Genomic DNA, 21175 nt, shown 5'->3' on the forward strand with positions numbered 1-21175 from the left:
GTCTGTCTGTCTGTCTCTCTCCCTCTCTGTCTCTGTCTGTATGTCTCACTCATTCTCTCTCTCTCTCTCTCTCTGTGCGTGTCTGTGTTGTTCCAATGAAGTATATGTGTAGCGTGAACGTCTTTTCTTGTTTTGGAAGAGCACCTGTTTGATTGCATTGCATAATGCCATATTGGTTTGTGTTGCCATATGAAGTGTTGTATGATTTTGATCCCTTTTGGAGGAGTTGGGTGGGCTCGTTTGCTTGGAGAGAGCGGAGGAAAGAGCAAAGGAGAGAGATGAATTGCATTGTTGTTCTAGCGAGAGTGTTAAAGCGAGGCAGGAGTCGTAAGGCAAACGGGAGCCCTTTGCTCATGTTCAAATAGGGCTTGTGCCGCAGCTGCATTCGCTTACGGCCATACCACCCTGAGCACGCCCGATCTCGTCCGATCTCGGAAGCTAAGCAGGGTCGGGCCTGGTTAGTACTTGGATGGGAGACCGCCTGGGAATACCAGGTGCTGTAAGCTTTTTTTTTTTTTTTTTTCCTTACCTCTCTGTCTCTCTGTCTCTCTTTCTCTCTGTCTCTCGTCTGTCTTTCCTCGGCTCTTCGCTGGCAATCCAGGCGATTTTCTTTCGTCCTTTTAACTCTCTCTCTCTCTCTCTCTCTCTCTCTCTGTCTGTCTGTCTGTCTGTGTGTGTGGACAATGAAGTATATCAGTAGCATGAAAGTTTTTTCTTGGCTTGGAAGAACACCTGTGTGATTGCATTGCATATTGCTATATTGCTTTACGTCGGTATATGAAGTGTCGTATGAATTTGATCGCCGTCGGAAGAGTTGGATGGGCTCGTTTGCTTGGAGAGAGCGGAGGAAAGAGCAAAGGAGAGAGATGAATTCCATTGTTGTTTTGTCCAGACAGTAGTCAAAACAGAAAAGGAAAGAAAAGCCCAAAAGGGAAGCCTGTTTAAAGCGGGTGTAGTGCAGTGCGTGAGGCGGCGCGGTTTGAAGAAGTGGTTTCAGGTTGCAGGTGCTCTGTGACGTCATAATGTGCTGTCTGAAGTCAGGGTCGGTGTGGCCGGTATTTAGGCGCTGGTCTGTGTCTGTGCGAGAGTCTTAAAGCGAGGCAGGAGTCGTAAGGCAAACGAGAGCCCTTTGCTCATGTTCAAATAGGGCTTGTGCCGCAGCTGCATTCGCTTACGGCCATACCACCCTGAGCACGCCCGATCTCGTCCGATCTCGGAAGCTAAGCAGGGTCGGGCCTGGTTAGTACTTGGATGGGAGACCGCCTGGGAATACCAGGTGCTGTAAGCTTTTTTTTTTTTTTTTTTTCTTACCTCTCTGTCTCTCTGTCTCTCTTTCTCTCTGTCTCTCGTCTGTCTTTCCTCGGCTCTTCGCTGGCAATCCAGGCGATTTTCTTTTCGTCCTTTTAACTCTCTCTCTCTCTCTCTCTCTCTCTCTGTCTGTCTGTCTGTGTGTGTGTGGACAATGAAGTATATCAGTAGCATGAAAGTTTTTTCTTGGCTTGGAAGAACACCTGTGTGATTGCATTGCATATTGCTATATTGCTTTACGTCGGTATATGAAGTGTCGTATGATTTTGATCGCCGTCGGAGGAGTTGGATGGGCTCGTTTGCGCGGAGAGAGCGGAGGAAAGAGCAAAGGAGAGAGATGAATTCCATTGTTGTTTTGTCCAGACAGTAGTCAAAACAGAAAAGGAAAGAAAAGCCCAAAAGGGAAGCCTGTTTAAAGCGGGTGTAGTGCAGTGCGTGAGGCGGCGCGGTTTGAAGAAGTGGTTTGCAGGTTGCAGGTGCTCTGTGACGTCATAATGTGCTGTCTGAAGTCAGGGTCGGTGTGGCCGGTATTTAGGCGCTGGTCTGTGCCTGTGCGAGAGTGCTTAAAGCGAGGCAGGAGTCGTAAGGCAAACGGGAGCCCTTTGCTCATGTTCAAATAGGGCTTGTGCCGCAGCTGCATTCGCTTACGGCCATACCACCCTGAGCACGCCCGATCTCGTCCGATCTCGGAAGCTAAGCAGGGTCGGGCCTGGTTAGTACTTGGATGGGAGACCGCCTGGGAATACCAGGTGCTGTAAGCTTTTTTTTTTTTTTTTTTCTTACCTCTCTGTCTCTCTGTCTCTCTTTCTCTCTGTCTCTCGTCTGTCTTTCCTCGGCTCTTCGCTGGCAATCCAGGTGATTTTCATTTCGTCCTTTTACTCTGTGTCTGTCTGTCTGTCTCTCTCCCTCTCTGTCTCTGTCTGTATGTCTCACTCATTCTCTCTCTCTCTCTCTCTCTCTCTCTCTCTCTCTCTCTGTGCGTGTCTGTGTGGTTACAATGAAGTATATGTGTAGCATGAACGTCTTTTCTTGTTTTGGAAGAGCACCTGTTTGATTGCATTGCATAATGCCATATTGGTTTGCTAGTTGCCATATGAAGTGTTGTATGATTTTGATCCCTTTGGAGGAGTTGGGTGGGCTCGTTTGCTTGGAGAGAGCGCAGGAAAGAGCAAAGGAGAGAGATGAATTGCATTGTTGTTCTAGCGAGAGTCTTAAAGCGAGGCAGGAGTCGTAAGGCAAACGGGAGCCCTTTGCTCATGTTCAAATAGGGCTTGTGCCGCAGCTGCATTCGCTTACGGCCATACCACCCTGAGCACGCCCGATCTCGTCCGATCTCGGAAGCTAAGCAGGGTCGGGCCTGGTTAGTACTTGGATGGGAGACCGCCTGGGAATACCAGGTGCTGTAAGCTTTTTTTTTTTTTTTTTTTCCTTACCTCTCTGTCTCTCTTTCTCTCTGTCTCTCGTTTGTCTTTCCTCGGCTCTTCGCTGGCAGTCCAGGTGATTTTCATTTCGTCCTTTTACTCTGTGTCTGTCTGTCTGTCTCTCTCCCTCTCTGTCTCTGTCTGTATGTCTCACTCATTCTCTCTCTCTCTCTCTCTCTGTGCGTGTCTGTGTGGTTCCAATGAAGTATATGTGTAGCGTGAACGTCTTTTCTTGTTTTGGAAGAGCACCTGTTTGATTGCATTGCATAATGCCATATTGGTTTGTGTTGCCATATGAAGTGTTGTATGATTTTGATCCCTTTTGGAGGAGTTGGGTGGGCTCGTTTGCTTGGAGAGAGCGGAGGAAAGAGCAAAGGAGAGAGATGAATTGCATTGTTGTTCTAGCGAGAGTGTTAAAGCGAGGCAGGAGTCGTAAGGCAAACTGGAGCCCTTTGCTCATGTTCAAATAGGGCTTGTGCCGCAGCTGCATTCGCTTACGGCCATACCACCCTGAGCACGCCCGATCTCGTCCGATCTCGGAAGCTAAGCAGGGTCGGGCCTGGTTAGTACTTGGATGGGAGACCGCCTGGGAATACCAGGTGCTGTAAGCTTTTTTTTTTTTTTTTTTTCCTTACCTCTCTGTCTCTCTGTCTCTCTTTCTCTCTGTCTCTCGTCTGTCTTTCCTCGGCTCTTCGCTGGCAATCCAGGCGATTTTCTTTTCGTCCTTTTAACTCTCTCTCTCTCTCTCTCTCTCTCTCTCTCTCTGTCTGTCTGTCTGTCTGTGTGTGTGGACAATGAAGTATATCAGTAGCATGAAAGTTTTTTCTTGGCTTGGAAGAACACCTGTGTGATTGCATTGCATATTGCTATATTGCTTTACGTCGGTATATGAAGTGTCGTATGATTTGATCGCCGTCGGAAGAGTTGGATGGGCTCGTTTGCGCGGAGAGAGCGGAGGAAAGAGCAAAGGAGAGAGATGAATTCCATTGTTGTTTTGTCCAGACAGTAGTCAAAACAGAAAAGGAAAGAAAAGCCCAAAAGGGAAGCCTGTTGAAAGCGGGTGTAGTGCAGTGCGTGAGGCGGCGCGGTTTGAAGAAGTGGTTTCAGGTTGCAGGTGCTCTGTGACGTCATAATGTGCTGTCTGAAGTCAGGGTCGGTGTGGCCGGTATTTAGGCGCTGGTCTGTGCCTGTGCGAGAGTCTTAAAGCGAGGCAGGAGTCGTAAGGCAAACGGGAGCCCTTTGCTCATGTTCAAATAGGGCTTGTGCCGCAGCTGCATTCGCTTACGGCCATACCACCCTGAGCACGCCCGATCTCGTCCGATCTCGGAAGCTAAGCAGGGTCGGGCCTGGTTAGTACTTGGATGGGAGACCGCCTGGGAATACCAGGTGCTGTAAGCTTTTTTTTTTTTTTTTTTCTTACCTCTCTGTCTCTCTGTCTCTCGTCTGTCTTTCCTCGGCTCTTCGCTGGCAATCCAGGCGATTTTCTTTTCGTCCTTTTAACTCTCTCTCTCTCTCTCTCTCTCTCTCTCTCTCTCTGTCTGTCTGTCTGTGTGTGTGGACAATGAAGTATATCAGTAGCATGAAAGTTTTTTCTTGGCTTGGAAGAACACCTGTGTGATTGCATTGCATATTGCTATATTGCTTTACGTCGGTATATGAAGTGTCGTATGATTTTGATCGCCGTCGGAGGAGTTGGATGGGCTCGTTTGCGCGGAGAGAGCGGAAGAAAGAGCAAAGGAGAGAGATGAATTCCATTGTTGTTTTGTCCAGACAGTAGTCAAAACAGAAAAGGAAAGAAAAGCCCAAAAGGGAAGCCTGTTTAAAGCGGGTGTAGTGCAGTGCGTGAGGCGGCGCGGTTTGAAGAAGTGGTTTCAGGTTGCAGGTGCTCTGTGACGTCATAATGTGCTGTCTGAAGTCAGGGTCGGTGTGGCCGGTATTTAGGCGCTGGTCTGTGCCTGTGCGAGAGTGCTTAAAGCGAGGCAGGAGTCGTAAGGCAAACGGGAGCCCTTTGCTCATGTTCAAATAGGGCTTGTGCCGCAGCTGCATTCGCTTACGGCCATACCACCCTGAGCACGCCCGATCTCGTCCGATCTCGGAAGCTAAGCAGGGTCGGGCCTGGTTAGTACTTGGATGGGAGACCGCCTGGGAATACCAGGTGCTGTAAGCTTTTTTTTTTTTTTTTTTTTCCTTACCTCTCTGTCTCTCTGTCTCTCTTTCTCTCTGTCTCTCGTCTGTCTTTCCTCGGCTCTTCGCTGGCAATCCAGGCGATTTTCTTTTCGTCCTTTTAACTCTCTCTCTCTCTCTCTCTGTCTCTCTCTGTCTGTCTGTCTGTCTGTGTGTGTGGACAATGAAGTATATCAGTAGCATGAAAGTTTTTTCTTGGCTTGGAAGAACACCTGTGTGATTGCATTGCATATTGCTATATTGCTTTACGTCGGTATATGAAGTGTCGTATGAATTTGATCGCCGTCGGAAGAGTTGGATGGGCTCGTTTGCGCTGGAGAGAGCGGAGGAAAGAGCAAAGGAGAGAGATGAATTCCATTGTTGTTTTGTCCAGACAGTAGTCAAAACAGAAAAGGAAAGAAAAGCCCAAAAGGGAAGCCTGTTGAAAGCGGGTGTAGTGCAGTGCGTGAGGCGGCGCGGTTTGAAGAAGTGGTTTCAGGTTGCAGGTGCTCTGTGACGTCATAATGTGCTGTCTGAAGTCAGGGTCGGTGTGGCCGGTATTTAGGCGCTGGTCTGTGCCTGTGCGAGAGTCTTAAAGCGAGGCAGGAGTCGTAAGGCAAACGGGAGCCCTTTGCTCATGTTCAAATAGGGCTTGTGCCGCAGCTGCATTCGCTTACGGCCATACCACCCTGAGCACGCCCGATCTCGTCCGATCTCGGAAGCTAAGCAGGGTCGGGCCTGGTTAGTACTTGGATGGGAGACCGCCTGGGAATACCAGGTGCTGTAAGCTTTTTTTTTTTTTTTTTTCCTTACCTCTCTGTCTCTCTTTCTCTCTGTCTCTCGTTTGTCTTTCCTCGGCTCTTCGCTGGCAATCCAGGTGATTTTCATTTCGTCCTTTTACTCTGTGTCTGTCTGTCTGTCTCTCTCCCTCTCTGTCTCTGTCTGTATGTCTCACTCATTCTCTCTCTCTCTCTCTCTCTCTCTCTCTCTGTGCGTGTCTGTGTGGTTACAATGAAGTATATGTGTAGCATGAACGTCTTTTCTTGTTTTGGAAGAGCACCTGTTTGATTGCATTGCATAATGCCATATTGGTTTGTGTTGCCATATGAAGTGTTGTATGATTTTGATCCCTTTGGAGGAGTTGGGTGGGCTCGTTTGCTTGGAGAGAGCGGAGGAAAGAGCAAAGGAGAGAGATGAATTGCATTGTTGTTCTAGCGAGAGTGTTAAAGCGAGGCAGGAGTCGTAAGGCAAACGGGAGCCCTTTGCTCATGTTCAAATAGGGCTTGTGCCGCAGCTGCATTCGCTTACGGCCATACCACCCTGAGCACGCCCGATCTCGTCCGATCTCGGAAGCTAAGCAGGGTCGGGCCTGGTTAGTACTTGGATGGGAGACCGCCTGGGAATACCAGGTGCTGTAAGCTTTTTTTTTTTTTTTTTTTCTTACCTCTCTGTCTCTCTGTCTCTCTTTCTCTCTGTCTCTCGTCTGTCTTTCCTCGGCTCTTCGCTGGCAATCCAGGCGATTTTCTTTTCGTCCTTTTAACTCTCTCTCTCTCTCTCTCTCTCTCTCTCTCTCTCTGTCTGTCTGTCTGTCTGTGTGTGTGGACAATGAAGTATATCAGTAGCATGAAAGTTTTTTCTTGGCTTGGAAGAACACCTGTGTGATTGCATTGCATATTGCTATATTGCTTTACGTCGGTATATGAAGTGTCGTATGATTTTGATCGCCGTCGGAGGAGTTGGATGGGCTCGTTTGCGCGGAGAGAGCGGAAGAAAGAGCAAAGGAGAGAGATGAATTCCATTGTTGTTTTGTCCAGACAGTAGTCAAAACAGAAAAGGAAAGAAAAGCCCAAAAGGGAAGCCTGTTGAAAGCGGGTGTAGTGCAGTGCGTGAGGCGGCGCGGTTTGAAGAAGTGGTTTCAGGTTGCAGGTGCTCTGTGACGTCATAATGTGCTGTCTGAAGTCAGGGTCGGTGTGGCCGGTATTTAGGCGCTGGTCTGTGCCTGTGCGAGAGTCTTAAAGCGAGGCAGGAGTCGTAAGGCAAACGGGAGCCCTTTGCTCATGTTCAAATAGGGCTTGTGCCGCAGCTGCATTCGCTTACGGCCATACCACCCTGAGCACGCCCGATCTCGTCCGATCTCGGAAGCTAAGCAGGGTCGGGCCTGGTTAGTACTTGGATGGGAGACCGCCTGGGAATACCAGGTGCTGTAAGCTTTTTTTTTTTTTTTTTTTCTCACCTCTCTGTCTCTCTTTCTCTCTGTCTCTCGTTTGTCTTTCCTCGGCTCTTCGCTGGCAGTCCAGGTGATTTTCATTTCGTCCTTTTACTCTGTGTCTGTCTGTCTGTCTCTCTCCCTCTCTGTCTCTGTCTGTATGTCTCACTCATTCTCTCTCTCTCTCTCTCTCTCTCTCTTTCTGCGTGTCTGTGTGGTTACAATGAAGTATATGTGTAGCGTGAACGTCTTTTCTTGTTTTGGAAGAGCACCTGTTTGATTGCATTGCATAATGCCATATTGGTTTCTATTGCCATATGAAGTGTTGTATGAGTTTGATCCCTTTGGAGGAGTTGGGTGGGCTCGTTTGCTTGGAGAGAGCGGAGGAAAGAGCAAAGGAGAGAGATGAATTGCATTGTTGTTCTAGCGAGAGTGTTAAAGCGAGGCAGGAGTCGTAAGGCAAACTGGAGCCCTTTGCTCATGTTCAAATAGGGCTTGTGCCGCAGCTGCATTCGCTTACGGCCATACCACCCTGAGCACGCCCGATCTCGTCCGATCTCGGAAGCTAAGCAGGGTCGGGCCTGGTTAGTACTTGGATGGGAGACCGCCTGGGAATACCAGGTGCTGTAAGCTTTTTTTTTTTTTTTTTTTTTCCCTTACCTCTCTCTCTCTGTCTCTCTTTCTCTCTGTCTCTCGTCTGTCTTTCCTCGGCTCTTCGCTGGCAATCCAGGTGATTTTCATTTCGTCCTTTTTACTCTCTGTCTGTCTGTCTGTCTCTCTCTGTGTCTCTCTCCCTCTCTCTGTCTGTATGTCTCTCTCCCTCTCTGTGTCTGTCTGTATGTCTCAGTCATTCTCTCTCTCTCTCTGTCTCTCTCTCTCTCTCTCTCTCTCTCTGTCTCTCTCTGTGTGTGTGTCTGTGTGGTTACAATGAAGTATATGTGTAGTGTTATAGCCATTTTTGTTTTTACATATTGAATTAAGATTTATGTTTAGATAGGAATAATTATTGAAAATTATGAGCGTTTTGAATGTATATTTATGTTTTATGTGCCTATCGTCGGGCTTGATGCCACGTGAGATAGCAAAGTTTATATGACGTAGGGCGCAGTTGACTTTTGAGGCCGATGGAAAAGGAGAGCTGGGTAAAACATACTATTTGACCACACTTCTCCTTACCAATTCATTTTGTAACCGGTTTTTTTTCGTTAAGTACGACTATAAAGATTAATTTTCAACCACCTTTCACTCAATCTTTTTTTGCTGTCAACGAACAAAATAAATAATATATCAACACCAGGCGAGCGAAAAGTTTGCGTTAATTCAGCCTGGCTTATCCGCTTTTCCATGGCTTGGAACGAATGGTCGATACATGTAGCATGAACGTCTTTTCTTGGTTTGGAAGAGCACCTGTTTGATTGCATTGCATAATGCCATATTGGTTTGTGTTGCCATATGAAGTGTTGTATGATTTTGATCCCCTTTGGAGGAGTTGGGTGGGCTCGTTTGCTTGGAGAGAGCGGAGGAAAGAGCAAAGGAGAGAGATGAATTGCATTGTTGTTCTAGCGAGAGTCTTAAAGCGAGGTAGGAGTCGTAAGGCAAACGGGGAGCCCTTTGCTCATATTCAAATAGGGCTTGTGCCGCGGCTGCAATCGCTTACGGCCATACCACCCTGAGCACGCCCGATCTCGTCCGATCTCGGAAGCTAAGCAGGGTCGGGCCTGATTAGTACTTGGATGGGAGACCGCCTGGGAATACCAGGTGCTGTAAGCTTTTTTTTTTTTTTCCTTTACCTCTCTCTCTCTGTCTCTCTTTCTCTCTGTCTCTTGTTTGTCTTTCCTCGGCTCGTCGCTGGCAGTCCAGATGATTTTCATTTCGTCCTTTTTACTCTCTGTCTCTGTCTGTCTGTCTCGCTCCTGTGTCTCTCGCCCTCTCTGTCTCTGTCTGTGTTCTGATGCTGATAGTCAAATTGCTTGGTATTGAAGTTGTGTGTTATAGAGTTATGTGTAGCAAACGGAAAGAGCAGGGGAGATGCATTGCATTGTTGTTTCATCAAGACAGTGGTTTAAAAAAAAAACATCAACCAAAAAGGGAAGCCTGTTTAAAGCGGGTCTAGTGCGGTGTGTGAGGCGGCGCGGTTTGAAGAAGTGGTTTCAGGTTGCAGGTGCTCTGTGACGTCATAATGCGCTGTCTCAAGTCAGGGTCGGTGTGGCCGGTATTTAGGCGCTGGTCTGTGCCGGTGCGAGAGTCTTAAAGCGAGGCAGGAGTCGTAAGGCAAACGAGAGCCCTTTGCTCATGTTCAAACAGCGATTCTGCCGCCGCAGCATTCGCTTACGGCCATACCACCCTGAGCACGCCCGATCTTAATTTGTTTTTATCTGTTGCCAGATATTCAATCTGGTGTAGACGAAATGTCCAAAAGAACAGAGACTGTGTTATTTCACTGTGGACATTATGCAAAAGGAAACTGCAACAATCAATTCAGACCCTATGTGACTATTTTAACATGAATGGACAATGGATCATTTTTGACAACCTGATCATAAAAAACAATCCTTTCATTACACATACAACAGGAGGTTTTACACTTAATTTTCCAAACTAAAAATATTTTGGAATGTTTTGATGGGCTTTGACAGCACAAATGATGGAATGAATTAATTTCTGATGTTTAATAGTAAGTATAATATTATAATACCATTATGAAATGAATAATGCAATACTAATAATGGAATAATGGTAATATAAAAGTATGGCTGATGTGAATAAAGTCATGGTTTTGAATGAAATGGATAAAAAGGGATGTAAAAGAGGTGAAAATGAATGCAAACATCTTGAAATATGCAACCAGTTCTGAATGCAGAATACGTTAAAAGGCATTTTTAAATGAAATTGGTTAAAAATGAGGCTTAATCAGTGACTGATGAACAACTGGAATTTCATTAATTGTTTTTGTTTTATTTATTAATTTGTATTTTATTTTATTTATTTATTTAATTTTTATGTAATGTGTATACAAATTATGTGAAGAAATTGGTGTTAAGGCAAGAAAGATGACATTATTCTTGTGCTGATGTAATGTTTGCAGCATTTTGATACAATAAAAAAAAAAAAAAAGCACGCCCGATCTCGTCCGATCTCGGAAGCTAAGCAGGGTCAGGCCTGGTTAGTACTTGGATGGGAAACCGCCTGGGAATACCAGGTGCTGTAAGCTTTTATCTCTCTTTTTTCCCTTCTCTCTCTGTCGCTCTTTCTCTCTGTCTCTTGTTTGTCTTTCCTCGGCTCTTCGCTGGCAATCCAGGTGATTTTCATTTCGTCCTTTTCTCTCTCTCTCTCTCTCTCTCTCTCTCTCTCACAACAATGAAGTATATCTGTAGCATGGAAGTCTTTTCTTGGTTTGGAAGAACACCTGTTAGATTGCACTGCATAATGCTATATTCCTTTCTTTTGCCATATGAAGTGTTGTATGGTTTTGATCCCCATTGGAGGAGTTGGATGGGCTCGTTTGCGCAGAGAGAGCGGAGGAAAGTGCAAAGGAGAGAGAAAAGATGCATTGTTGTTTCATCAAGACAATGGTAAAAAAAAACCATAAACCAAAATGGGAAGCCTGTTTAAAGTGGGTGTAGTGCAGTGCGTGAGGCGGCGCGGTTTGAAGAAGTGGTTGCAGGTGTTCTGTGACGTCATAATGTGCTGTCTGAAGTCAGGGTCGGTGTGGCCGGCATTTAGGCGCTGGTCTGTGCCGGTTCGAGACTCTTAAAGCGAGGCATGAATCGTAAGTCAAACGGGAGCCCTTTGCTCATGTTCAAATAGGGCTTCTGCCGCCGCAGCATTCGCTTACGGCCATACCACCCTGAGCACGCCCATTTCCTTTGAGGTAGTGTTGAGCGAGGTTTTGGCAGCGGGGGGTGAGATACGCTCACCCAATTTGTGTTTTTCTTGATTTTGTTTGAGTCATATTATTTTTATTTGTGAAGTATACTTTAATCGCTTCTGTTGGTTCACGATCCGCACTCCCCGGCAGTTTCTTCTCTGCCTGGGGAGTAGTTTTTCTTTTTCGTTTCAACAATGATGGACTTCTCGATAAACGACCACGGACTGGCAAATCGACCAAGAGAAATGGAAAAAGATTTGGCTAATGGCAACGAGATGAATGATTTCCTGGTGAACGAAAGCGGAACAGCAAAAAGACGACGAGAACTGAACAGTGGACTTAACACAAGTGATACAGAACTGACGAATACGATTGGGAATATTGAAAAGCAAGCAACAAATGATAATAGGAAGGAAAACAGAACAGGAGCTGGCAATGGAAACAGACAAAAACTGGCCAGTCGGCTACGCCAAGAAGTGAGGTATCAGAAAGACTACAAAAAAGAGGTGACACTAATAATTGAAATGAATGATATTAAAAGGTATCAAATCGATTGACAAGAGACTTGGTCTGGGAAAGCTGATTGGTGTTCGGCAACGGCCAAACAACGAGATTGAAGTGACTTTAGAGAGTGAGGAGCTGTGTGGAGAATTGCTAGATGGAATATCAATTGATGGGCATATATACGATGTGCGAAGACTGTGTTCGATGGAACTGATGGTTTCTTTTCTCAGCTTGCCAACTTACATCTCTGACGCGGTCATATTGGAAAAACTGACGACTTGGGGAGTGACCCCCATCCTTCCTCTCCGGCGCCGATACTATCCAGACACCACAGTGGTGGATGGTACTAGATATGTCCGTGTCAAGTTCCCAAAGGAAGTTGTTTCACTTCCCTACAGTGCTCGATTTGAGACTGGAGATGGCCCGCAGTATTTCCGAGTAATTCACGACAAGCAAGTCAAAGTGTGTAGACTCTGTATGAGTCTGGAACATGTAATGCGGAGCTGTCCCCAGTTCGTGTGCCGGGAGTGTTTGGAGCAGGGGCATTACGTGAGGGACTGTCAAGCGACAAGATGCCCGGACTGCAACAGAGCAATGATTCGCTGCATGTGCGTGAACGCTGATGAACAGGAGGTGCTGGAGAAGGAGCAAACACCTGGAGGTGGGGAGGGGGGCTCCCCTGAGGAGCGGCATTCTAGCCAAGAGACCGCGGAGGAGATGGAAACGAAGGAGGAGGAGAGCCCAGCTTCGAAAGACTCCAAAGATAGCCCACATCATAGTGTGGGCTCACAAGGCAATGGAGTCGAGAGAGAGGAGCAAGAGGAGGACAAGACAAAGCAGGTGTTGCAAGGACCTGGAGAGATTGAAATGGTGGAAAGAGAGATGGATGAGACAGACGTTATGGATATGATGTGTGAAGCGGAGAAAGGATTCTTAATGGATGAAGAAGGAAAAGGAATTGAAAGCGAAATGCCCAGAGAAAGACGGAAGAGAAGTAAGGTAAAGCCAAACTTGGAAACTGCTATAAGAAAACAACGACCGAGAAGAGAAAAGTTTAGAAAAATGTTAGAGAGGATGGGAGAGAGAATACATCTGAAACACTAGAGGAAACGAAATTAGAATGAGTGTCTGGACAATTTTTCTAACACTTAATCTAATGAATTTGTGTATTGTAAGTTTAAATGTAAGAGGTCTATCGAGTGTACAAAAGTTCCAAAAAGTATCTGAACTAACTAAAAATGTGGATGTTTTATGTATACAAGAAAACATACTGGGATGATGCAATAGCGGAGCATTTTAAAGGAATGTGGGATGGGGAAATATTTTATAGTAATGATGTCATAAGGAAAAAAGGAGTTGCAACTATGGTTAAAAGAGGGAGTTGTGACAAAGCGGAATTAGTACATAAAGATAACGGCAGAGTAGTGGCAATTAAATTCACTAAAAACGAAGAGAGAATAACATTATGTAACATGCATGCACCAAATGTAGAGGAGCAAAAACGGTTATTTTTTGAAGGCCTTAGTGTTTTAATAAATAGGTGGGAGAAAGTTATTTTAACGGGATATTTTAATACCGTTTTAGAAAAAAGCGACATAGACGATAAAATGACATTTAGAGCAGACAGCGGACGAGAGGAACTGAGGAAAGTGATGAGGGTACACAATTTAGTCGATGTGTGGAGAAGAAAGAATCAGGGGGCTCGGGATTTCTCTAGACGGCAAATTGTGAATGGAACGTTAAAACAGAGTAGAACTGATCTGTTTTTATGTCAAAGTGATTTAGAAATACATGTGATGAAGGTTTTTTGTAAAAGTAATACTTTTAGTGACCATGAATTTTTGTATGTCACTATGGATTTTAGCGGGGTTGAGAGGGGTCCAGGGGTATGGGTATTTAATACAGAGTTGCTGAAAGATAAAGTGTAAAGATTAGAAGTAGAGAATATAATAGTTAATAGCGTGGAATGTAACTTGACAATGACAATGACAATGATAAGAGAGTATGGTGGGACAATTTGAAAAGTAATATTAAAAATTATTCAGTGGAGTGCAGTAAGAGAATTCAAAGAATGAGAAGGGGAAAAGAAAGAAATATTAGAAGAAACTTGGGTAAAGAACTACAAAGAGTCACAGAGGGAAAGGGGGACTTAGAAAAGATAGGAGTTAGAGGAGAAACTGAAACAAATAGAAGAGGAGAAGTATCGAGGGGCAATGATCAGAAGCAGAGCTAAAAATATGGTTGAAGGGGAAAAATGTACAAAATTCTTCCATTTGGAAAAACTAGACAGGGGGCAGACGCCATCAAATGTATTTTGACAGATGAATGGGAAAGGGTTAATAACACAGAGAGGCTCTTAAAAGAAAGATTTTACACCAACTTATTTCAAAGAAGGGGAATAGTCTTAGAAGATGAGCAGTTTTTACTTGATCATGTCAAAGTCAGGCTATCAGAGGAAGACAAAGAAATGTGTGATCAGCAGATAACAGAGAGAGAAATTGAAGAAGCCATTAATCAGCTGAACAGAGGGAAAAGTCCTGGTCTAGATGGTTTTTCAAGTGAATTTTATAAGGTTTTTCAAAGTGTTTTAGTGCCTATTTTGTTTGATGTTTTTACAGAGATATTTCAGAGGGGAGAGCTTAGTCAAAGCATGAAGCAGGGAATGATAAAAATAATCTACAAGAAAAGAGGGGATGCTACTGACCTAAGGAATTTTAGACCTCTGAGTATGTTGAACACGGATTATAAGATTTTAGCCAAGATTTTGGCAAATAGAATGAAGAAAATTCTGCCTGCGATCATAACCACCAATCAGGCATATGCTGTTCCAAATAGGGATATCTCTGATACAGTCAGCAACATAAGAGATATTTTATGGTACATGAGAGACAAAGCTGAGAGTGGGTATTTAGTAAGTTTGGACCTGGAAAAAGCATTTGACAGGGTGGAGCATCAGTACTTGTTTGATCTGCTGAAAAAGTTTGGGTTTGGGAAAAATATAAGGAGACGGTTGAGATGTCTCTATTTGGACATTTTTAGCTGTATTAAGTGCAATGGCTTTTTAACTGATTTTATTCCTATCACAAGGTCCATCAGACAAGGATGTCCACTCTCTGCAATTTTATATACTATCGTAGCGGAGCCTCTGGGCAAAGCCATAAATGCAGATGGGGGCTGTTATGACCCTGAGTCATAAATGTGTATTATTTTGTGTGCTGTTATTTTTCTCCCCCTGCCTGTGTGTGGTGCTGTTTCCTCCCCTGTCTGTTGTGTTTTCCCGTATGTCTTTTTAATGTCTTACTCCGCAGGTGGCGATTGAGGATTGGCCCACGGTTGACGGCGCCAGTTTTAAAAAGACGCGTCATCCAGATGCCGGTCGTCTCTCGTTTTGTCCTGGCCACTTTGTCCGTGTCCGTTCGTTGTGCCTTGCTAATTCGTTGTGCCTTGCTAATTCGTTGTGTGTGTTTCAGAGATTCGTTGTATCGTTTGTAAAACTTTATGTGTGTATGTGATTTTCGTTGTTGTAAAATAGTTGTAAATATTTTCGTGTTAACTGTTCGGGTAGTGGTAGGGGGTGTGAAGCCATTTTTGTTGGATCTTCTTTTCTCCTGTTTTTTCGTTAGGGAGTTAGGGAAGTTTTCTGTATTTCCTTTTCTTTTATTTTTGGAAAGCAGGTTATTTAGTTTGGGAAATATAGATTGTTTTGTTTGTTGTTTTGGCCGCGCTCACCCCCGAGGCTTTTTACTACCACTTTGTAAATAAATCACTTTTTTGGATTATAATTCGTGGGCACGGGTCATCACTGGGTACAGGAAAAGGGGGGGGTCACTTTTGTTATGCTCGGTACCCCTAGGCTGGGCATAACAGGGCATCAAGGGGGTTTTAGTTGAAAAGGTTGCTAAAGAAGTAATTTATCAATATGCTGATGACACCACATTAATTGTGAAGAATTTTAATAGTATAAATAACGCTATGGTGGTTTTAGAAAAGTACTGCAGGGGAACGGGAGCACAAATCAACCAAGATAAAACAACCAAGATAAAAAAAGAGACCAGTAGTATTAAAATATTAGGAGTTCGATTGGGCATGGATGAAAAAAGGATCAGAGACACAGTGTGGGAAGAAATACTGAAGAGCATGGAGAAAAGATTACATTTTTGGAAGCAAAGGAATTTGCAATTAAGGGGGAAGGTTTTAGTGTTGAACTCTTTCTTTTTAGCAAAAATATGGTATGTTCTAGGTGTGGTAAGCTTGCCAATATGGACATATAAAAGAATTAAGATGGCTGTTTTAAATTTCTTGTGGAATGGGAAACCATCTAAGATTAGCTACAATACTTTGATTTGGAGGGTGGAGGAGGGTTGACTAGGACTACTGGATGTATTTATTCAAATGAAAAGCTTGAGAGTAAAAACAATAAAAAAAATTTTAATGAAGACTTGCAGGGCTGGAAAGGAACACTAACATATTTTGTGGGGAAGTGTGGAGGGGAGATGGGAACAGCTTTTTAATGATGAAAATGAAAGAGACCATGTTTAGTGACACACCTGAATTTTAGAAAGAGGTTTTTAGGGCTTGGGGGGACTTTTTAGAAAATGTGCGTTTTGATCTGAAAGGGAAAAAGCAGTTTTTACAACAGCCTTTGTTTTTAAATCCCATGATTTTAGCCAATGATCAGGAAGTCTATTTTAGAAACTGGTTTAATGCAGGGATAAAACAGCTGAAGGACATTTTATACGTGGTTAGACCTGGGTTCCTCCCAACGCAAGCAATTGTTGATTTTATTGAAGAAATTGAAGAAGTTAAAAGTAAAGTGGCAGTCAACAATCAATATAGGAAACTGAAGGAGGCGATACCAAAGGACTGGATTACAAGAATTGAGCAAAATGAACAAGAGGTTGAAAAGGACTTGCCTGAAGTGTTCTTAAAAACTGTAGATGGAAATATACCTTTTAATTGCTGTGCACTGAGAACCTTTTATTCCTTTTTTAGAGCTAAAGAATTCATTGAACCCAGGTCTAATCTGTACTGGACCAGGCTGTACCCAAATCTTAATATCAAACACATTTGGAAGAATATTTGTTTTAATTTTAAGAGCCCTGTTTTTGAAAATTTTGATTTTTTTATTGAGGCATAACTGCATTTTAAATGAAATGAGATTGCTAAAAATGGGACTTTCTGAAAATGCAACATGAAAAGTATGTCTTGCTGAGGATGAAGGGCTGAGACATATGTTTTTCAGGTGTAGAGACCTGCAGTGTTTTATTAGAAACTTGAAAGAGATTGTTAAAGGCCTGATATATGAAAGTGAAAGCATACAGCCTGAATGGGAGACATTATTCTTATTTGGATTTATTGGAAAGGCAAAAAATGCTCTGGCGCTCAACTTGTTTTTGTCAGTTGTGAGAGATGTGATCTGGAGTAGGAGGGTGATTGTAAAGCAAAGAAAGAAGAAGCTAAGGATCTGTACTTATTACAATCAGAAGCTAAAAGATGTTATTAACGTTTTGTATGAGTACTTTTACACAGCTGGAGAGCCTGACAGATTTGAAAATTTGTAAAGAACAACCCTTTTATCAGTGAGAGGTGGAATGGACTTACTCTAATTTTACCTGATTGTAGTCGATGTGTTTAATTTGTTTTTTTTAACATTCATGGGACAAAGTGATGAGTGATTCTTTTTTAATGTAGTGTATTTATGATTTTGAATTTGTGAATGATTGATGTTTCTGTACTAATATTATTTCTAATAAAAGACAAAAAAAAGCACGCCCGATCTCGTCCGATCTCGGAAGCTAAGCAGGGTCGGGCCTGGTTAGTACTTGGATGGGAGACCGCCTGGGAATACCAGGTGCTGTAAGCTTTTCTCTCTTTTTTATTTTTTCTTCTCTCTCTGTCTCTGTCTCTGTTTCTCTCTGTCTCTTGTCTGTCTTTCCTCGGCTCTTCGCTGGCAACCCAGGTGATTTTCATTTCGTCCTTTTTACTCTGTCTCTCTCTCTGTCTCTGTCTGCAGGTCTCTCTCTCTCTCTCTCTCTCTCTGTCTCTGTCTGCAGCTCTCTCTCTCTCTCTCTCTCTCTCTCTCTCTCTCTCTCTCTGTCTGTCTCTGTCTGCAGCTCTCTCTCTCTCTCTCTCTCTCTCTCTGTCTGTCTCTGTCTGCAGCTCTCTCTCTCTCTCTCTCTCTCTCTCTCTCTCTCTCTCTCTCTCTCTCTCTGTCTGCCTCTGTCTGCAGCTCGCTCTCTCTCTCTCTCTCTCTCTCTCTCTCTCTCTGTCTGTCTCTGTCTGCAGCTCGCTCTCTCTCTCTCTCTCTCTCTCTCTCTCTGTCTGTCTCTGTCTGCAGCTCGCTCTCTCTCTCTCTCTCTCTCTGTCTGTCTCTGTCTGCAGCTCTCTCTCTCTCTCTCTCTCTCTCTCTCTCTCTCTCTCTCTCTCTCTGTCTGTCTCTGTCTGCAGCTCGCTCTCTCTCTCTCTGTCTGTCTCTGTCTGCAGCTCGCTCTCTCTCTCTCTGTCTGTCTCTGTCTGCAGCTCGCTCTCTCTCTCTCTGTCTGTCTCTGTCTGCAGCTCGCTCTCTCTCTCTCTCTGTCTCTCTCTGTCTGCGGCTCGCTCTCTCTCTCTCTCTCTCTGTCTGTCTCTGTCTGCAGCTCGCTCTCTCTCTCTCTCTCTCTCTCTGTCTGTCTCTGTCTGCAGCTCGCTCTCTCTCTCTCTCTCTGTCTGTCTCTGTCTGCATCTCTCTCTCTCTCTCTCTCTCTGTCTGTCTCTGTCTGCATCTCTCTCTCTCTCTCTCTCTCTCTCTCTGTGTTTGTGTAAGGACAGTGAAGAATATCTGTAGCATGGAAGTCTTTTCTTGGTTTGGAAGAACACCTTTTAGATTGCATTGCATAATGCCATATTCCTTTATGCTGCCATATGAAGTGTTGCATGATTTTGAGCCCCGTTGGAGGAGTTGGATGGGCTCGTTTGCGCGGAGAGAGCGGAGGAAAGAGCAAAGGAGAGAGACCAATTGCATTGTTGTTTTATCAAGACAATGGTCAAAAACAAACATCAACCAAAAAGGGAAGCCTGTTTAAAGCGGGTGTAGTACAGTGTGTGAGGCGGCGCGGTTTGAAGAAGTTGTTGCAGGTTCCAGGTGCTTTGTGACGTCATAACGAGCTGGCACAAGTCAGGGTCGGTGTGGCCGGTATTTAGGCGCTGGTCTGTGCCGGTGCGAGAGTCTTAAAGCGAGGCAGGAGTCGTAAGCCAAACGGAGAGCCTCTGCTCATGTTCAAATAGCGCTTCTGCCGCCGCAGCATTCGCCTACGGCCATACCACCCTGAGCACGCCCACTTCCTATGAGCAAGTCTTGAGAGCGGTTTTGTCAGCGGAGGGTGAGATACGCTCACCCATTTTTTTTCCAATCCTTTTTTCGTTCAATATTTTTTTGTACTTCTTTATTTCGATTTTGTTCGCCCCCCAGTAGTCTTAATGCTTGGGGAGCCGCTGTTTTGTTTGTTAAAATGAAGGATATTTCGGTTAGCGACCTTGGACTGGCAAAAGGAGAAAAAGAAATGCTTAATCCTAAGAAAAAGGTGACGGATTTTTCTGGCAAAGAACACGGACTGAATAATGGACAACGGCAATCTGGTAACTCTGAGGGTTCTTTGTATAGGCAATGAACTTGGATCGGGAAACAAACGTCGAGAAATGGATTATGGCCGAAAGCAGGAGGATTTTCAGTTGACAAAAGATATTGAGGAAAGCAAAAAAGAGACAGAGGAAATAAAAACATGACTGATAATTACAATGGTGTGAGAAGAGGCGAGATTGGAAAGATGCAAAAGAGAATAAAATACACGAGAGAATATAAAAAGAAGCAACAATGGTACTGGAGGTGCAAGATCTCACAAATGTGACGGCAATGGAAATCATAAAGGCGGTCAGCGAAAGGCTAGGAGCGGGAAAATTGATTGGTCTCAGACCAAGGCCTCTCAATGAATATGAGCTTACGTTGGAGAGTGAAGACTTGTGTGATGATCTGTCGGAGGGAGTATTACTGAGAGGACAGTTGTGCGAAGTAAGGAAATTAACTGAAATGGAGATGGTGGTTTCCTTCTTAAATCTACCAACATATATACCGGATGAGACGATTCTACAGAAGCTAGTGGGCTGGGGGGTGACTCCTGTTCTTCCGCTCAGGCGAAGATTTTATCCGGGGACAACTGTGGCGGACGGCACTCGCTATATAAAGGCGAAATTCCCACGCGGGGTAGTCTCTTTGCCGTACAGCGTGAAGCTGGAGACAGGAGAAGGGCAGCAGTACTTTCGGGTCATACATGATCGGCAGGTGAAAACCTGTCGGTTGTGTATGAGCCCGGAACATGTTATGCGAAACTGCCCGCAATTTGCTTGCCGGGAGTGCCTTGAACAAGGGCGCTATGCAAGAGACTGCTCCGCGATTCGGTGTCCGGACTGCGAGAGAGCGCTTATCAGATGCGAGTATCGTTCGAGAGAAGAGGATGAAGAAGAGCTCTGAGAGCCTGAGCGGGAGGGAGGGGGTTGTTCCCCTCAGTCTCTGGTGGATACCCAAGAAATCATAGAGCTGATGGAAACAAACCAGGAAGTCGAACAGGAGCAACACAAGAAAGGAAAACACCAACAAATCCAAGAAGAGGAGGGATGCAAGGAGAACGACAAAGAACACCAAAAAACTGAGGAATCTAATCAACGAAAAGAAGCGGATGAACGAAGCGAGGGAAGGGAGAAAGATAGGGAAGGAGAGGAGATAAGTTGGACACCATTGCCTGGACTCGAAGAAGCTCTAAGGGTGGTGAGTGAGGATGAAAAACAGAAAAGACAAAGTGATGACGACATACGAATTAAAAGGTATAAAGCCGAAAAGATCCTTTGAGAAAAAATCCAAAATAAATATAGATAAATTACTAGAACAACAAATCAGAAGAAGACAGGCTTATAAGAAGCAACTGGAAAAAAGAAGAGCTGAGCGTGATGACAACAGATTTCAAGTTCTTGCTGAAAAAGATATTGAGCAATGAATTTGATTATATGTTTCTATCTATTTTTAATGAGTTGTTTTGAGGTGGTTTCAATTATGACAAAATGGGATGGGCAAACTATATTCAATAACGGCATTAACAGGAGTAGAGGGGTTGCAATATTTCTAAGACGATGTTGTTATGATGAGATTGAAAAAATATATGAACAGGGGAAAATACTTACGGTAAACATAAAGAGCAAAGATAGTACTTTCACATTATGCAACATCCATGCGCCAAACAACGAACAAGAAAAAGGGGACTTTTATATCAATTTAAGTTATTTAATGGAAGGTTGGAAAGATGTCTTATTGATGGGGATCTTAATGTATTTTTAAATCGAATAGATATTGATAAGAGCATGGTATATAGACAAGACAAAGGAAGAAGAGTTAAAAAAATTAATGAAGAAACACAATTTAATTGATGTATGGAGAAGGAGAAACCAAGGTGTGATGGACTTTAAGACGACAGGAAGTCCAAGGGGAATTAAAACAAAGCAGGATAGATTTATGTCATAGGGATTTTGAGCATAAGGTGGCAAAGGTTTTTTATGAAATGAACTCTTTTAGTGATCATGAGTTTTTAAAAGGAATTTATTGATTTTAGTGGGATTGAAAGAGGACCAGGGGTGTGGGTTTTAAACACAGAACTTTTAAAGGACTCTGTGTTTAGAATGGAT

The 21175-nt window shown here is 44.1% G+C and overlaps 12 non-coding genes across 12 annotated transcripts; all 12 read left to right on the forward strand.

The window, feature by feature from the left end:
* The first annotated feature begins 387 nt into the window (after window positions 1-387).
* Window positions 388-506, forward strand: LOC115827172 (5S ribosomal RNA). The gene has a single exon (XR_004025914.1). It is a non-coding gene; the product is annotated as a 5S ribosomal RNA (ribosomal RNA).
* Window positions 507-1169: 663 nt separating this feature from the next.
* LOC115827173 (5S ribosomal RNA) lies at window positions 1170-1288 on the forward strand. Its single transcript, XR_004025915.1, has one exon. It is a non-coding gene; the product is annotated as a 5S ribosomal RNA (ribosomal RNA).
* A 662-nt stretch (window positions 1289-1950) lies between these two features.
* Window positions 1951-2069, forward strand: LOC115827174 (5S ribosomal RNA). The gene has a single exon (XR_004025916.1). It is a non-coding gene; the product is annotated as a 5S ribosomal RNA (ribosomal RNA).
* A 529-nt stretch (window positions 2070-2598) lies between these two features.
* LOC115827175 (5S ribosomal RNA) lies at window positions 2599-2717 on the forward strand. The gene has a single exon (XR_004025917.1). It is a non-coding gene; the product is annotated as a 5S ribosomal RNA (ribosomal RNA).
* Window positions 2718-3221: 504 nt separating this feature from the next.
* Window positions 3222-3340, forward strand: LOC115827058 (5S ribosomal RNA). Its single transcript, XR_004025808.1, has one exon. It is a non-coding gene; the product is annotated as a 5S ribosomal RNA (ribosomal RNA).
* Window positions 3341-4008: 668 nt separating this feature from the next.
* On the forward strand, window positions 4009-4127 carry LOC115827059 (5S ribosomal RNA). Its single transcript, XR_004025809.1, has one exon. It is a non-coding gene; the product is annotated as a 5S ribosomal RNA (ribosomal RNA).
* Window positions 4128-4777: 650 nt separating this feature from the next.
* Window positions 4778-4896, forward strand: LOC115827061 (5S ribosomal RNA). Its single transcript, XR_004025810.1, has one exon. It is a non-coding gene; the product is annotated as a 5S ribosomal RNA (ribosomal RNA).
* Window positions 4897-5563: 667 nt separating this feature from the next.
* On the forward strand, window positions 5564-5682 carry LOC115827062 (5S ribosomal RNA). Its single transcript, XR_004025811.1, has one exon. It is a non-coding gene; the product is annotated as a 5S ribosomal RNA (ribosomal RNA).
* Window positions 5683-6194: 512 nt separating this feature from the next.
* LOC115827063 (5S ribosomal RNA) lies at window positions 6195-6313 on the forward strand. Its single transcript, XR_004025812.1, has one exon. It is a non-coding gene; the product is annotated as a 5S ribosomal RNA (ribosomal RNA).
* Window positions 6314-6983: 670 nt separating this feature from the next.
* Window positions 6984-7102, forward strand: LOC115827065 (5S ribosomal RNA). The gene has a single exon (XR_004025814.1). It is a non-coding gene; the product is annotated as a 5S ribosomal RNA (ribosomal RNA).
* A 510-nt stretch (window positions 7103-7612) lies between these two features.
* LOC115827066 (5S ribosomal RNA) lies at window positions 7613-7731 on the forward strand. The gene has a single exon (XR_004025815.1). It is a non-coding gene; the product is annotated as a 5S ribosomal RNA (ribosomal RNA).
* Window positions 7732-8749: 1018 nt separating this feature from the next.
* On the forward strand, window positions 8750-8868 carry LOC115827106 (5S ribosomal RNA). Its single transcript, XR_004025853.1, has one exon. It is a non-coding gene; the product is annotated as a 5S ribosomal RNA (ribosomal RNA).
* The last annotated feature ends 12307 nt before the right edge of the window (window positions 8869-21175 follow it).

This window comes from Chanos chanos, chromosome 13 (assembly GCF_902362185.1).
Source record: "Chanos chanos chromosome 13, fChaCha1.1, whole genome shotgun sequence".
NCBI lineage: Eukaryota > Metazoa > Chordata > Actinopteri > Gonorynchiformes > Chanidae > Chanos > Chanos chanos.